The sequence below is a fragment of the Lagopus leucura genome, unplaced genomic scaffold (genome assembly GCF_019238085.1).
Source record: "Lagopus leucura isolate 7727_CA_CO unplaced genomic scaffold, USGS_WTPT01 Super-Scaffold_100019, whole genome shotgun sequence".
NCBI classification, from domain to species: Eukaryota; Metazoa; Chordata; class Aves; order Galliformes; family Phasianidae; genus Lagopus; species Lagopus leucura.
The window spans coordinates 4,140,194-4,153,664 of NW_024962273.1; the positions used below are offsets into that span (position 1 = coordinate 4,140,194).

General features: G+C 38.8%; 1 long non-coding RNA gene across 1 annotated transcript; it reads right to left on the minus strand.

The window, feature by feature from the left end:
- Positions 1-7,878: 7,878 nt before the first annotated feature.
- Positions 7,879-10,650, minus strand: LOC122183733. Its single transcript, XR_006180342.1, has 3 exons — positions 10,541-10,650; positions 9,718-9,875; positions 7,879-8,410 (listed from the first exon to the last, which is right to left on the minus strand). It is a non-coding gene; the product is annotated as an uncharacterized LOC122183733 (long non-coding RNA).
- Between the last annotated feature and the right edge of the window lie 2,821 nt (positions 10,651-13,471).

A 13,471-nucleotide genomic window follows, 5' to 3' on the forward strand; every position in this document is an offset into this window, starting at 1 on the left:
TGTCATTCATATGTCAAAAGCACTGAGGAATGAGCAACAGCATCCACTGAGGGAGGAAAACTGAGCTCTGGTTCTATTTGGGCAGGTCTCAAACCCCGTGATGTCAACAGGTTAAATAGCTGCATCTAGGACACTTCCTATCTGAACAAGCTACTCGCAAAGTGTCAATATCTCATGGAGGACCAACAAGTTCAAGTGGCATTGAAATGAATCTCAAATGAGTCAAGGATAATGAACTTGGTTAATAGGTTGACAAGTGTGTGAAATCGTGCCCATGGTTAAGCTTAGGTGGGAGAGAAGCAAACTGCTTTATTTAAAAGAGTATGTGGCCAAGCAGAGCCAAGGCACTTAATGAATGCTGCTGAAACATCTTTGTTCCCAAATTTCTTGAATTCCTTTCTTGCTTATATGTAGATTTTCAAAGTGTTTCTCCTTAACAAGAGAACCCAAGAGTGGAGCTATTTGTATTGTGAATACCCTGAAAGGGGGCCTAAGGGAGTGAGGAAAACACATTCATCACAACACAGCTTCCCAACCTGGTGCTTAGGGCTTGGGAACAGCAGAGACCACATACCTAGACAAATAGGGCTGCCGAGAGGATTGCTTGTTTCTGCAGCTTCAGAGACACTGTGCCTAATAATAGCTGTCAGTGGAGGTGAAAATGCCTTCTGGGGATGGGAAATCACTTATACAGCAGTGCTTCTCCTTCCTTTTCTGCCACCTCAATGCAAGATGAACAGGACCCCCCCAATACTGGCTTCAGGAAGCACATCTTGAAGTTAACACTTTCTGCATTCACATTTTTCCACCTCTCTAAATTGCAAGTAATGACATCAATACACCATCACATACCTTAAATCACAAGCAAAAGGAAAAGCCCAATGGATCCCTTGTATTTCAGACTCCTGAATAATCAGTGTTATGCCTGGCTATTGCCCAGAAGCCCTCTCAGAAAGTCCATAGGTTTCCAAAATCTCCTCTGCAGCCACTATTTAAAATGGAAGTTTCAAACCAAGAAATATTCTCTGTAGGCTTTTCTGACTCTTTTTTTTTTTTTTTTTAAAGCAGATACCTCCTACCTCTGAACAGAAAATATGTTGGTAAAAATAGATTGAAATTATGGCCAATATTATTCTTAAGCATTCAGAAACCTGGCAAAAAAAAAAAAATATCAGGAGGAAGAGGTAAGAAGTCATTTCTACATTCTCCCTCAAATATGGTTAAAAATAGTTATATATTTGAATCAATGCATGTACAGCCATGTATTTGGCTGTGTTTCTTACTTGCAGATCTCCAAGTCACACTGGAGCAAGAAGAGCAATTCACATTCTCTAAAAGACAGATTCACTCCTGTGTATCTTAGAAGGAGAAATTTTCATATTATTTTGTATGTTTCGTATCATACAGTGAGGATTATCATTTCTCTTATTTAGATAATGCTTACCAGACTGCCACTAACCATCAAAGTCTGAACATAAAGCTGTGGAAGAACTCGTTTTGTTTATGTAATATAAAAGCTATAGGACCATCATCCATCACACAGTTGTGACAAACGCTGCTTAAAGAAATGAAGGAAATATGAGTTATGAACTCCAATATGAATAGAATTTTTACCTGGCAATAAATTAATAAGTGACTCAGTCTACTAGGTAATAGTGGTCTCCTATTAACATGATTCCTTAAAAGCCTTTGTAGACAAGTATGTGCTGTACTTCAGTCACATATGGAGCACTGACATTTTGCATCAGAAATTCTTCAGCAGCGTTTCTTCAGGTCTCACTGCGAGATGTGTAAAATTAATACTGATCTCAATGTGAAACAACTTTTAGCCCTTCGTGCCATTTTACACATGTCTAGATTGTTATGTTATAGCTTCTGTATTCTCTCATTCAGAGGTTACAAGATGTAAACACTCCCTGTGGCAAAGTGTTTGTAATTAAGTACAGTGATGAAGCAGCAGCTAATTAAAAAAATGTTTTGATGATAGCTGTGTTATACTTAACTGTCATAGCCGACCAGCTGTGCAGAAAACACGACATGAGTTAACATCATTGGGAGCTTTGCATGAGAACCATGTTTACATGACTGCAGGCATTAAGGAGCTGAGGTGACAAACATTAACTCAAGGGCTTTTGAGTAAATCACATGAGCTTGGGTGGCTTTTGGTCTCATCTTGGGTTTCAGGCATCACCCAACTCATCCCCAGGACCCACTATAGTTCAACTCTGTTCTGCACCACCATTTCCTTACTCAAATTAAATCACATAGCCAAAGCCTAGCTATTTCCTTTTGTAACAAGTCACAAGCCCTTAGTAGTTTCTGGGACTCCGTAGCTCACCAAGTCATGAAGGATCCCATAATAAAAATCATTTTTTTTCCCCATGCATCAAAAGCACAATCAGTTTTCACAAACCACAGAAGTTAAACAGACCACTGTAAGGGACAGACTGGAAACAAATTTCATCTTCATATGCACATGGAAAGGAAGATAATGTAAAATCAATAGCAATATGCTTACTGATACGCGCCTTAGCCACAGGCTGCAGCATAGAATGCAATATACATAAGAAACACTTTCAGTGCAAAATGGTTCAATAAAATGATACATACTCCAAAAATGAAGTGTCCCCCAAGAAATGGAAAAGACAATACCTGCCCTAAGAAAAGGGTATACTCATAGCCTCAGTAATCAGCATGCAGTGATTTGTGCCTTCGAGGCTAGCATTGTAACAACAACAAAAAAAAAAAAAAAGCATTCCTGAGAACAGCAATGTTTTTGTACACTGAAGTCCAACTGATAGGCCAGGCACCCTAGGTCTACTGGCCAGTAGGTGATGATCAGCAATATTTGTGTGGAGAAACTCAGGAACCTCTCATCCCTATGCAAGAGGACTCACAAGAGAAGGCAAAGCTAGTAACTGTCCTCCACGCGCCCTCTTCGTGGCAATGATCTTTCAAATCAGAATATCTTCCCTATACAGATTATCTTCCAAAAATGAGCAATGAGAATAAAATAAAAATTAATTTTTAAAAATGGAAGCCTCGTTTCCCAAAATTTTGAAGGGTTATTGTTAGGTGCTTCTCACCTCCTCATTGAGACTAATTTCCCACATCATTTGCAAGGTTTCATCTGATTGCTGCATGAGAAGGTGACAAATCAAGCCTCCTATTTAGCAATCAACAGATTTTAAACAATTGCCTCTATCGCACATGGTTTTCAAGAGAGAATCAGTTTGATAGCTCTCACAATACATCCAATGATTCAAAACTTACCTTCAAAACACTTAACTGGACTTACTGCACCAGAATAGAGCAATTTTTTCTCCACACATCTCCCAGTCCAAAAGCCTATAGTTATCATTATATCAGCCAGTGTGAAAGAGACAGAAATTAGAAAGCTAGTAAAACAACATTATTCATGCTTGTTTTGGAAGAATAAGCATTTCAGTGGCTATAAGATTTATATTGCAAAAGGATATATTTTTGCAATATAATGCAATATGGCAAAAGTTTCTTGAACATTGAATGAGTGCTATCTTCCATTATAGTAAGTGAAAAAAGGGTTTCCTGAGTGACACTAATTGATGGACCCTCCCGGGACTTAATTGACTTGAGTTTATCTCCATAAACCTGCACCATTAATCAGTTCCTTACCCACTTTCAAAAAGGTTTGCAGCTGAAATGTCAGAGAGAGGTTATAGACAGACAACAATGACTGTGTGTAAGAGTACTTTTGAACACTCTAGTTGTGCTAGTTTAAAATTAATATTTTCCTAAGCTTGCTGTAAAGCGGGAAGAGTCTGAGATTCATTTAATGTTTTCTGTTGTTCTGTAAGCATTTCACTTCAGCAAGTGATAATTGTCCAACCATTTAGCTGGTCTATGCTGTATTAAGTGAAGAATTGGGTTGCACATAAAATATATAATATAGTTAATTACACAAGTAGCAAAACTTCTTTGTTACATGTATTTTCAAATGGCAAAAGAAGGTGATGATAGTGCCTTTTAACGACATACAAACACTATAGAGCAACAGCAGATAAAAAAGAAGGAAAATTGGCTCATCTTTCCTGATGACACCTCAAGGCGGGTGTTATCTCCATCCAGAAACAAGCTACTTCCTTAGTTGCTAACCCTTAAATGAGGGTGAGGAGTGCAGCCTGGATCCAGGCTCCATCCCTTCTGATCACTCAGCTGCATTGCTTGCACCGGAGCTCCTGGGTTAGCTTTCTCACTCAACCATTGGCTCAGGCTGTGACCTGGCAAATCCATTGCAATTTCATACTAAAGCATTTTTAGAAAAGCAAGAAAACAGTAAAACTTATGGGATATTTGTTCTTGTTCTGAAACTAATACATCTGTCTGTTTCAACAGGAGTGATTGCAATTCTTAGTGAGTTCTTGAGGTGTTCACCAGACTTTTGATGATATTTCACTCCTGTTGTTCTTCATCCTTGAGAGCAATTATTTACAGACATACATATTGTTAAAAAAAAAAAAAAAAAAAAAGGATGGCATGAATAAGGCATGAGGAGAAGTACTGGATGGAGGAAGGGAGTTGGCCACAGCATGAGCTGTGCCAGGTCACATGCAGCCTGCGTAAGTGATTCCTTTTACCTACTGCAAATCAGTAGGTTTAGATGGCTAGGTGTTAAATCTTATTTGAAGGTGTACAGAATTAGCTAAGTTCCTGAAGGACTTCATACTTTTGACTGCTACATCCACAGTATTTATATAGTCATAGTAGATTTAAGAAATACAAGGAAAAAAGTGTACCTTGTTAGAGATTGGACAAATCTTTTTTTCCACAGAACTAGAATCTAGCCTATACTGAAACTTTAGTCTACATCCAAAAGATGGCTATTTTAAGAATTTCTTTTTAAGAGCTTTCCTGACATTATGAAAGTTATGTTTCTCCCAACTCCTAGAGACATTTCCTCAAAGAGTGTTTGTTTTTCAACTCCATAATCCTCTGACAACACTTCCACCTTCATGATTCATACTGAACTACCACAGTTCTGTGCCAGCATTTGCTGAGGCAATATCCAACAGTAAAGAGACCACAGAAGATTATAAAGTAACTTAAAATAGGCATCAAAACAGCAGTACTTTCGTGTCAACTATTAAACCATAGTAACACTGAATTGCCCTGACACCTCTGCCCCTTTATTTGAGAACATGGTTATTAAAATGGACTTTCTATATTCAAATATTACCCTTTACTATAGCCATAGCCCTTTCTCCAGCTAGCAGTAGTATTTCTACCTTCTTACTTTAAACACATCCTATGACATTAATTGGTTTACTGATTTCTTAAGATATCCTGTGTAATCACAACATAAGCCAGTATCTGCTAATAGCAAGGCTGCTGTTATTATAAACATCCCTGGAGGCATTCAGAGTTGGGTTGGATTGAGTCCTGAGAAGCCTGATCTGGTGTCTCATTTAAGTGGTTGTCAATCCTGCCCACAGCAGGGGGTTGGAACAGGATCATCTTTAAGGTCCCTTCAGATCCCAGCCATTCTATGATTCTAAGACTGGTAGTAGTCACTGAAAATCTGAATTCCTTCTTATAGTACTTACAGAAAGAAAAAAGTTAACCTCACAGCATTGTTTCCTCAATAAAAAGGTTAAAAGGCAAGGCATCACTTTGTATTTGATTTACATTGCTAATTATAGGGTTTTTTTCCCCCACTAACAGTATCAGAAAGCTAGTTAAAAACACTTAAAAAGTAAAAGGTGTGATTGAGGAAGCAAAACCAATTATTTTATTGCCCACTGCAAGTAGCAGAGATGTTTGGTAGAAATAGGAATTGCCAAGCAATGGCATTACAGATGATATACAGGAAAAGAAGGCACTCTACAGTTCAGAAGGACTATTTCTTTCCAGACTAATTCTCAAAAGATGTTTCAGAAGATAAGCTTTTTTGCAGCAGTTTTACTTTAAGTTGTGCAGAACTAATCCAGAAGATATGCTCATGATGCAACTCCTCTTTCCCTTACATATTGGCCTGACTCCCAGTTTTTGGGCTATCTCTGTAGAACTGTTCTTCTACTGCTCTGACAAAAGCAATCCTGCTCCAGTGATATAAACACAGAACACTGAAGTAAAAAAAACATTTTACTGACCCACTATGCTGACCACACTTCTCTCTATGCACCCACTTAATTGCTACCCTATATAAAAGCATCAAACTGATTTGCATTCAGCAGAACATCTACTGTAATATCCATCCTGGTATAACAAGAGCTCAGTCTTTTCCCATCCACTTCACATTAGTTTCCATCACCCAACTGTTTTAAACAAGTAACTTCATGGTATCTTGGGAAGAGCACTTTAGAAATACCTGGAAAGGTACTTCATTATCCCTCCTTAAAACTCTTCATAACTCAGCTGCTGTGAAGCATTTTGGAACAGTAGCTGGATGGTGGAGAGGCTTTTTGCCCTGTGTTTATTTTGAACTTTCTATATGGTGACAGAAGTTGTATACAAGCTGATAATAATGGTAGTATTTGTTAATTTTACAAAAAAGTGGAACCACCACCAATGTCATAACTACTTTTTTGGTGGAAAATACGCAACAGTAAACACACCTATAAAAACATATTTAGCATGTAATAAAATAACAGATGGAACAATTCTATCACAGTTGGATCTGCATAGATGGTTAAAACATTGGGATTATCCTTTGGGTATTGATCCAATAGCCTTTCCCCTAAGACTGGTTGTTTTTAAAAGTGGAGCTAGCTTACACTATCTTTAGTTTCCTTCTTTCCTGGAACTAAGGATGGGGCTTCTCAATGCCTGTTTCAAAAGGCCATTAGTATATTCAGTAGTATCATTAGCCTGGGGATTATGTGACATATGAAAAATCCACTGGTTTCCTGTATTCTGTGCCAACCCTTGGACCACTCCAGCAGTAAAGTAGTTTCCTTTACATGATTGGAACAATTTGGGCAAATAGCAAGTTTTCAAATCCCAATGGTATTATCCTTTGAAATCTGTAAGACCACTTGAGCTTGCGTTAGCCCTGATACTGTCTCAACTCTTACTAATAGAACTGTTTTGCCTTAGAGATCTGGAACCAACTAGTGCAGTCTAATTGCAAAAAAATCCCATAAACTTTTATTATTTTGCAAATGTAGAGGCTGGGCTTTAAGGACATTATGCTGTACTAATTGTATGTGGCATACGCCAGAAGCCAAAATAATGATGTTACACCATTCCCTAATTACAGGCCACTGTCCACAGGGCTTTCATTTGCTCCTGCAAGGATTTAAACATTTGTTTAATCAGATGCCTCTCCTCTTTGGCTGTTATCAGTGCAGCTCCCACTACAGGATATGCTATGGCTTCTCCTTTCCTTGGCTGCAATTTTTTCTTCTTTCACAAGTGTAGCATTTCTTTCCACTAAAGCATTGGGATAATGTCAATTGTACTGTTCCCAAATCACCCCAGTGGGGAAAGGCGTGCACTATACTTTTTCAACTGCTTAGAAAGAGAGAAGCAGCCAAGCACCAGCATTTCCCAGGTAGCCATGGCTTGCCAGTGCTCATACCTTTCCCAACTTACAGCCTTCCTGGTATACAGCTGAGAGGTAACTTCTGGACCTCTTAACACTAATGACATCCTGCTGACTACACCAAATTAACTTCACATGTTACCTGTAAAGGGAGGGAAGGGGTGACCAGATTCACCAGTACTCCTGGTCAATTAAGGTAAGAACAATACTTAGACATCCACACAAAATCATCAATTTTAATGAGAATCTCTGTGCTACAGTTATCCCAGTATTTATATTTAATAAAATTTATAATTATAATTATATTTAATATAATTTATAATATTAATAAAATTATTTATATTTATTATCCCAGTAGTATTGCCACTTCAACAATTAAATTTTTTGTTAAGCTCTATGGCTAAACTGTATGGCTTGATAAGAAATGAAAATGAGCCTTGCAATTACTCTACAACAGAAAAAGAAAGAAAAGAGAAAGAGATGAAGAGAAGTACAGAGAAAAGAGATCTTGGGCCAGTCCTGAGTTCTAGCCCTGGCCCCCTAGCACTCTCAGAATTCTCACCCAAATGTATCAGTCTTGAATCAACAAGAACCAATAACCTTTTCTCTGGCATCCTTGTACTTTTACACCTTCTACATTTCCAGTACACCATCCCAAGTTTGTAAACAAGAAAGTTTACAATTAAACAAGTTTATCAAAATTAAGTTCGTAGTCAAAACTTTCTGGCAAGAATATAATGAGGTTTTGGATGAAGGAAGGAATATGTAAACAGAGGAAGTCCATTCTCCTGGCACAGAACTCCATTCTCCATCAAATCCTCAGCCATCCATTTGATTTCAGTGGATGCACCAGCCTGAGATCAATCCAGGTCCTCAAAAATCTCTATCCTGATAAGAACAAGTACAGTCATTTAGCCAAGCACACATGAATAAGGCAGCAGTCTTCCTTGTTATCAGGCATTTGAAAACCGAGGCAGAAAGAATCACCTCTTGAAACCAAGAATTGTATATAATGATATTTTGAAATTGGAACTGAATAATGCATGAGGCAGTCGGCAAAATTTCCCTTAAATCAACAGTCAATTGGCACGAATCTCACTCATTAAAACATCACCTCTTGTTTTGTACTCTTCGAAGAAATCTTTGTTAAAAAGTGTAGAGATTTTTTTAAATAATCATAAGCCTTATCTTAAGAAGAGCCTGAACAGGCTTCTGATACACGGTTTAAAGGTAAAGAAGACATTTTTCAGTAAACACTAGGCTCACCACTGCCAAGGGAAGAGATTTTTAATGCTCTGCTTAAGCCTACAGTTGATTACTTTTCACACAGAAGGTGTTCACACAGGGAGAAAGTACTTCGCTTTAATATCAAGTTGTTGTTGGGCATCTCTATAACACTATGATGTGCCAGCTGCACCTCCAATATATATAATAAAAAGTAGTAATGCACTGTCATGCTACACTATGACCTCAGAAATGTAACGGATGTGGGGTAAAAGAACCAGAATTTTGATATTGGGAATGCAACACAGGAAGAAGAGGAATAAAAGCAGCTCTGCTTCAAGCATGTCAACAAATTGAAAGGAAGCATCACAGAGGAAAATTATCAATATGCAGTTGAAAATGCAAGAAGTTACCAGATGGGACACTTGGACTGAAAAAAAAAAAAAAAAAAAAAAAAAGAAAAAAGCTACAATTTCACTGGTTGTTTCCAGTCCTCCTCAGGCTGCTGTATATCCAGAAGGATATTGAAGAGTCAGAGGAATTAAAATTAACCGACTCAACCATTGCAATGGTGCTACAAAGAGGCATATCACCTGACTCTCAATCAAGGCTGGAGAAGCTTCTCCTTGGGCCAGGAAAGATTCCACATACTCTTCCTGGGTCTACCCACTCTGTTTTCTCACCTATATGGTTTATGACGGGTATTTACAGAGGAACATTTTCATAGAGCTAATCCACAAAATACTGGAGGGTAGAGTTACTGTCTGTTCATAAACACCATGTCATAACTAAACAGGTGTCAAGGTAGCAATTTGACCAGGTGTCAATAGCTGACATTGCCTTGTGATAATAGAGACAGAATTGCATAAAGGACGTTCTCCTCACTCTTAAATTAGATTATTTCACCTCTGTCTTATTCAAGGTTTTCTTTACTAGAAAAAAAGGAAGAATACTTTTGAGTTCTTACTCACCTGACAAGAGACAAGAGAATTATGAACACACTGGACAAAAGAAAGAGACTTCTTGTTCTGTGTCCCAAAAACCTGTAGAATTTGGAGTAGGCTGTTCCCCCTTGTTCTAGAAAATGGGCTCCACTTGCTCATGCCACGTACCAAAATGACATTTGTGTCTGTAAGCACAAACCTCAAAATCAAGCTTGTAAACACAATGTGTAGCAATTCAAGTAATCCCTCATAATTAAGTTTATGATAATAAAAACTAATACCATTCCAGGGAGATTATGGAAAAAACTGGGGTAAGTACTCCCCCCCAGAACAAACAAGTCTCCTAATACCATTCTTACTGGTATTTTTAATTTCACAACAAACTTCTATAATTTTAATTAAAAAAAAAAAAGTCCATTCCAAGGTCACTGGTTCTATCAGTAAAAAAGGATGAAAGTACAACTTTCTGAAAAAACAAGAAATAAGATTTCCAAGCATGCCCTTGGAAAATGACAATTCCAGTAGCTGTGCTTGTGCTGTTTCTATTTTCAATGTTATTCAGACTCCTTCGTCTGAGCCAGCTGTCTACATGAAGGGACAAGATTTTCACAAAGGAATTAATACCTCATAGCTTTATTTGAGGAAGATTCCAGGAGCTCTGACAATTCGTTCTCATTCTCAAAAAATTAACTATGATTGGATTTAAAAAGAAAACAATGCAAACAGAAACAATATATTCATGACAGTCTCACAGTTACAAGCTATTAAAATCTGCTATTGCAGCCAGAGAAAGCATAAACTCTCCATGAGATGAGGTCACAGGGTAAAGCTTTTCTTGTTCCTTCCTCACCTCCAGCCCCAGGTGGAGCGTCACAGCTTGCAAAAACTAGGCAGAGAACTTGGAAGAGATTCTGTGCCAAATGCTATAACATACAGGAGGTCTTCCCAAGAGTGGGACCTGTAACTAGATGGATCAAAAGGAGAACAGAAAAGCACATTCAGTACACCTATCTCCAGAGAGGAGGCAGGGATCATCAACTTTATCGCTGTGAGTTAAATCCAAGCCCTCTACTAATGTTAATATAAGCATATCTTTTGGGGGAACTTGCTGTAAGACATACATATTAACTAAGAAATTCTTAGTGGAACAACTCACTCGTGCTCCCCTTATATTTATCTTTTAGGAAAAAAAAAAAAAAGAAGAAAGAAAAAAGACTACGAAGGTAACATCAGAATTAGAAGGAAGTAACACAAAGCACCAGAACAGCAGTATCTGCAGAGGTTTGCTTGGATGAATTCATTATCACTTGGCAAGTGAAAGACTCTCCTCTGGAAAATTTTTATCCTTGGGAGTTCTTGATTTAAAAACTATTTAATACTTAGTGGATGCAGTTTCTTCATAAGCCTATCTTTCTTAAAAGCACCTCTGGCAAAAAGAAGAGGACAAAGGCAGAGCAGAGCCAAATAACCAAGGTTCCTCATGAAAAAGATGCCTCTGCACAACAGCCTACTGAGTCCCAGTCACACTGCCAAGAGCCAGGTACAGGAGAAGGTGAACATAGCCTTGACCATAAAGTCCTTGCCTAGCCATAATCTGGAAGAGGGCCTAGACTTATAGCAAGGACAAAAAAAAAAAAAAAAAAAAAAAATTAAAAAAAGAAAAAAAAGACACCTACAGTAGCATTGCCAGTTACAACAAAGCTTGCACAACTGCCTCAGGAGAGCCCACCCTCCCCAACCACATGCACATACCTGCCTCCACACCAGCTCTCCCTTCACACCCTCCTCTCTCCCTCTTAAGTGCTCTTCCTGGCAATTACACATGTAATTCCTCACACCTGTGCTGTAAAGCAGCCCCATTTGCCTTACCCTCTACACCTATAACATCAACTATACGCTGTGCTACAAAAAATATGTGTTAGGCTGCTTTTTGCTTGCACCCTGGATACAGGTTGGAAAGATGAGACAAGCCAGATGAAGGTCCTACATTTTTTTTTATCAAGAATGCTTAGTAACAAATGGAGTCTTGGAATTAAGCTGGTGGAAAAAGAAACTGGCAGCTGGGAATTCACTGTGTTACACACCCTGTGTAAATGCATCCAGATGAAGATGGTTATGGAAGAATAACCATGTGTCCCACTATCTACTGTGCTGAGACATGCAGTATAGGAGATTGGACTCCTAATGGGAAAGGTCCTTGGGTCTGTTCTTCCTGTTGTCTGTCTGTGGCAGCAGCATCTCATGGGTACCTGAAGGAGCAGTTTGTCACCACCGTGGCCACCATGGGCAATTTTGAAGTCAGACAAAATCCACTGATGTTATTTATACTGTGAAAAACTGGTAGGAGTTCTGAGCAATTCTGGGACTCCTGAGATCCAAATCCTACAAGTTTTTGTGACACTCTTGGAGATAAGTTTTTGCTACTGCCAACTACTGCCTCCAGGAGCACTGTGCAGCTGGTGGCCACAGGAAGTCCCCACTCCTGGCTACTGCCTGCAGTGGCAGAGCTCCCACCTCTGTAGAGGTACTGGGCACCCCACTGGCCAACTCCATTTTGGGGTGCCAGGCTCTTCAGAGCAGAACTGCATAGATTAAGTCTGGCAAAAAGCTGATGCAAGAGCAAAAACACAAAGCTTATGTGGTTTAGATGAGTGTGAATACCGGAGAGGCTGAACCTAAATATTGATATAACTTACTTCCTTTGAAGAATGTATTTCTTGGCTACTGACTGACCAGTTAATCCTCTTTTTTATTTTCACTCGTTTAGTAAAATTCCTAGGTTATTACAGGTGATATCCAGGGACACAGTATCCATGGCTCTCCTGTAGTATATTTTACTGTTTCCAATAAAACTTGTATGAAGCTTACAGACTGAACTTGAATTGTGTCCTTAGTAGAAGCCTTTGAACCCCCTGGCTCTGCATTTTCATCCCAGAAGACGAAGATTATCCTCAGAACTATCTGAATGACAAATTAATCTCTTGCATAATTTCTCTTACTTCTACTTTTTGTACTTTCCACTGTATTTTTCCTTCACTGAGTCCCAAGCCTTTCTCTTTATATATATCTCAAATTTCGGCATATGTGTATACCTCAGTATGGCCCTGTCTTGAATTGCTAATATCATATGCTATACATGTCTCCTATCTTGCTGTAGTGAAAGTGGTAAAAGAACAGGATGCATTTTTCTGAGATGTCATGTAACATCAGATATGCAGATTGTTTCTGATTGGGAAGAGGAGATTATTTTTCCTGTCAAACGCATATGCTTTATGTATGCTGCTTGTTAGAAAGATTTTCAACAAACATTTGATTTTTAAAGGCTGGAATGTTCTGAAAGTGTATTTTGTATGGGGAATTCATTGATAAGTAAAAAAATGAAAGTACTACACTGCATATTCTGTTATCCATTGCAACACAGATAATAAGAAGGGTCTGAGGAAAACTGAGCAACAGAGACTGACCAGTTTGTCTATACAACACTGGGTCTGTGTTTTTTATTCTTGACCTGTGTGGTGGGATGAGGGGAGGGAACATGGGTGGCAGCAGTGCCAGCCCCTGGCGTCAGCGCAAAGAGGAGGGAGGGACCATTGTTGGGACATAGTGGCTCTGTGCAAGCTCTGTGATATCCATAGGATTTATCCAATCTGTTCCTGCAGATGTCTCTTTTACGCATGATTTACCCGGCCGTATAGAGCTCCTGCTCCCTTGCCAGTGCTGCCAGCTCCCAGGTTGGACAGTGGCAGTGACTCACATCTATTCAGCCCATTACTGCCCCAAG